Here is a 4,171-nt window from a genome sequence, read left to right on the forward strand (position 1 = left end):
TCAACCCCCCCCCCCCCCCTGTAAAGAATCGTCTCTGCTGGGTTATTTTCCAGTCTTCAAAGCGGTAAGACACAAACACCTTCAACTCCTATCGTCTCTCCGGCTAAACTGAAAGTGTCAGTAGCAGGACAAGATCGAGCGATGAGACATGCTGGGGCTGAAATAATGTGTCAGCTACAGACCGATAGATGGATCCTTCCTTTTGCTGGTGGTCTGTTAACCTCCAGAGGCCACTTTTGGAGATGTCAGTTTTGTCTGTTTGCACTTGTGCAGGTGGCACAGTAGTCTCTTTTCGCCTGCACGGAGAGTGAGAGCCTCGGCTGGGACTCCAGCTCGTGATCGCAGAAAATGTCACACAAGCAGCTTCTGTTCCAGTCAAGTTTGAGGCTCGACTCCGCTGCTGAGTTTGTGTGTTTGCTATTAGACAGTGACTTAGGGTCTTTGTTTTGGATTGTGTGTGGCGGGGGGAGCGGGTTGGACTTTTTGTTTGCAAAAGTACATTTACTTAAAATTACACTTACTTAAGTACAGTTTGGAGGTACTTGTATTTTACTTGAGTATTTCCATTTTAATCTACTTTAGACTTTAATTTCAATTCTTTTTAGAGGGAAATGTTGTTCTTGATATTCAGTTTAAAACCCATATAGAGCATATAAATTACATTGCATTGATATACAATAAGTTTAACCACCGAAAGCATATGAAATAGTTTAAATCAGCTGCATGTCGACCTGTTCATATTCAACTAATAATGTAAAACACAGTTATATAACACTGACATGAGCCATCTGCATAAAGAGCACTTCATACTTGGTGTAAACTTCATTGATACTGTCTGTAATTTTACTGAAGCCAGAGTCTTTTCACACTGTGGTGTTGGTACTTTTACTCAAGTTAAAGGTCTGAATACATCCTCCACCACTTAGTCAAACAAAACAAGCGATTTGGAAACTTGTTAAGGAAGTTTTTCTCTTTTTTTTTTTTTTGTGTCATTTTAGACAATCATTAATTTTAGTCAGGGAAATAATCAGATGAATGGTTAATGATGATAACTGTTAGTTGTTGTTCCATTTGGATGAAAAACTAAAACATCTACTTTGTGAGAAGTTGATCGTCTCCTGCCGGAAAGCACAGGCTTTGACATGACAGCAGGGTTATAATGCATGAAATACAAGTTGCCTGGTGAGTTCCTCGGCATAATGGTGTTTGTAAAGCCTCTTGTGAACAGAAAAGCCTGACAATGGAGCTTCAGTTTTGGAGGACGTGGTAGATTTGTGTCCAGTCAGTTCTCCGCAGCCTACCTTGACAGGCCTGTCATAGCAGCATGTTGAATAGAGGGTGCAGTGGCCACACGTGAGCCATAAAGCTGGATATCAATCCTGGACATAATCCCATTATTTTTGAAGGAGGGGGGGTGGGGTGTGTGCCTCATGTCACCCAAACACACTGTCCTCCCTGCTGTCCCAAAGGAGACGGATACTTCCTGCTCGGATACAGGCCACATGTGGTCAGACGAAAGGACAGCAGGGACGGGAATACAATAGGTGTTAACAAATGTAACACACTCAATGTGGTTTATTGTTCCAATCTTGCTAAATGATGCGTATATTTTAGTATGGGACATTTTCTAAAAGTGAAAACAACATTCCACTCGGTGTGAATGACTTATTGTTCACGAAGCAGCGTAGGAAAAGTACACTGACACATCCCCTTTTTCCAAAACACTTGTCATCATCATCACACTGTGGTGCTCCACAGAGTGATGTTAAATATTATCTAACGGGAGCTCATACGGCCCATTGGGCATGATTTGTTTGGATGCCATTCAGTACAAGCGATCTCCTTTTTATATAACTTTTTATACCATTGTAGTCAGTTGTTGATAATTGCTCTATTTTTCAGTAGCTTCTGCTGTAAATCAGACTTCATCTGGGCTAGATATGGACGGCTTTGGGAACCTGTATGTGCCTGTCACTTTTGCAATTAGTTAATTTTCTTACTGAAAACCTGCTGAATGTTGTCCCCCTTAACTGTCCAGCTTCAGAGACAAAAGCGGAGTTGATGTTATGACTGTGCACTGCGAGCAAAAGCTTAGAGAGCAGCAACAAGACCTCTTCTGCCCGACTTCTGCCGGGCTGCTGGGGTTTGAGGCAGCTTACTTCCTCTCAGGAGGTGTTTCAGCCACATTTTTCAGTCGTATGACGGAACAGATATAACCTGATGCGCCAGATGGTTTGTTAGACAGAACCATCTGTGAAGGCTTCATTGGAAACTGTTTGGAAAAGGGCAGGTGCTTTCAAAAAATACTTTTTGGATGAACCATCTGTCTATCAGTGTCTACTAACTGGGCTTACAACCAATCAGATTCTCTATCTTTCCCATGTTTTTTTTTTGTTTGTTTTTTTTTCACTACCAGTAAAATGAACTCTTGCCGAAGAAGTGCTCCTCCAGTTCTGATATAACTGATGCTATAGCAGCATCTATGCTAACCTTTTTAGGAACCCGACATTGTTGTAAACAAAGTTGCTTCTTGCTGTCGTCGTACATAAGACACACTGGATGCTTATTGGTCCAAACCATTATGGTTCGGCCACAAGTGAATAGCTTGAAGCCCAGCGAGATAGATTCTTGCTTGCAGCTGCCTCACAAGGTTGGAACAGATACGTTATTTTTGTTATGGATATTTTTAACAATCTGGCTTCTACACAGGCCTTTCTTTTACTCGCACAATACACTCATAAATGCAGCCTGAACCATATTTTTATGCTTCTAGTCTGTTTTCTTCTGTTTTATGCGCCTAACTCTGGTGGTTGTGTTGGCTCTTTGTACTGACTTACCTACACCCAGTACTGCACCTGAACACATCCAACTAGATTTAGCTGTAGCGAGGACCTTTTCAAGATCATGAATGAAGCAGGACACAGCTAGAAGGCCCTTATCATGTCACTTACTGTATTATGTTTTAATAATTCATATTTCTGTGCAAATATTCATTAAAATGATCACCAGCTAAACTCTGGAGCTTTAACCCCTAACCCTTAACCCTGAAGAGTTCTGGAGCCTCAGGACAGATGCCTGCTAGGCCCTGTGGGTAATCCAGCCTTGGCTGAGATCTAGGAATGTGGTGACATTGCTAAAAAGAAGTTCAACAGAGCAGGAAACACTAGCGGTCAGACGATATAAACCCCCATGTTAGTCAGTCTTATTTGGAGGAGAAAATGAAGGCAAACGGTAAAATTATCTCCCAAACCGTCCGTCGTAAACAAGCATCACAGTTTACAGACTGACTTCCTGGCTTGACTTTGGCCTACTGTGCTTACTTAGTTTGGCATGCAAATAGTTTTCCTGCAATTTGGGATTATTACCGTCATTTTGGGTGCATTTGCTTTTGGTTTTACCTCTGAACGTGGTTTAATCGGGCTAAATTGTTGACCTCATTACCACCTGTCCGATTGTCTGACTTTGTTGAAGCGATGTTGGTGTGTTTTTAAGCTTTCAGCGGTTACTTTAATACAGTGTTACAATGACCAATAGAAATGATGGCCAAAACCACAAAAGTAAGACCCAAGTCATAATAAACTGTAATCATACTCACAGACCACCACGCAGTTCACAGAACTTTACTAGTATGTTTTATAATGTTAATGAGTTTTGCAGTTGGATCTTTATCTTGTTCAGTTGTTTGAATATTCCTCTGGTCTGAATGAGCAGTGAATCTTGAGTGGATCAGGATTAGCAAAGCTGTGCTGTAGCCTGTAGTCCTCTAAAAGCCATTAGTCCACCCACCCCCCCACCCAACCCACCCACCCCTCTCTCTCTTGCTTTCTCTCTCTCTCTCTGTCTTTCCCTGACTCACCCTGGCACAATGCCAGAGACACAGCTGTGAAAATTACAGGTCTGTTTCATGGAAACATAGAAGAAGAAGGAGAAGGAGGCAGGGCTGGTGGGGAAGGAAGGAGAAAGAGAGCAGAGACCCACAGCCTGGCGTCAGCTGTCGGGCGGCCCACAGCTGCAGTGGATGTGGAGCTTTCAGAGCCGGGGTCTCGCTCACTTCTCACACACACTGGGATTGTTTACATGGGGTAGGGGTGTGTATGTGTGCGTGTGTGTGTGTGTGTGTGCGTTGTCATATCAGGCCAATCTTATCTGTGTTTCCTCAAGAAGCAGGGTA

At 42.7% G+C, this 4,171-nt stretch overlaps 1 protein-coding gene across 1 annotated transcript in view; it reads left to right on the forward strand.

Moving 5' to 3' along the window:
• Positions 1-5: 5 nt before the first annotated feature.
• bahd1 (bromo adjacent homology domain containing 1) overlaps positions 6-4,171 on the forward strand; it is a 27,824-nt gene continuing 23,658 nt past the window's right edge. The window contains exon 1 of the mRNA XM_023393780.2: positions 6-64. The gene's annotated coding sequence lies outside the window, so the exon portion shown is untranslated. The remainder of the gene's footprint in view (positions 65-4,171) is intronic.

This window comes from Seriola lalandi, unplaced genomic scaffold (genome assembly GCF_002814215.2).
Source record: "Seriola lalandi dorsalis isolate HSWRI2012SDOR001 ecotype SW California unplaced genomic scaffold, Sedor1 jcf7180002054942, whole genome shotgun sequence".
Lineage (NCBI taxonomy): Eukaryota > Metazoa > Chordata > Actinopteri > Carangiformes > Carangidae > Seriola > Seriola lalandi.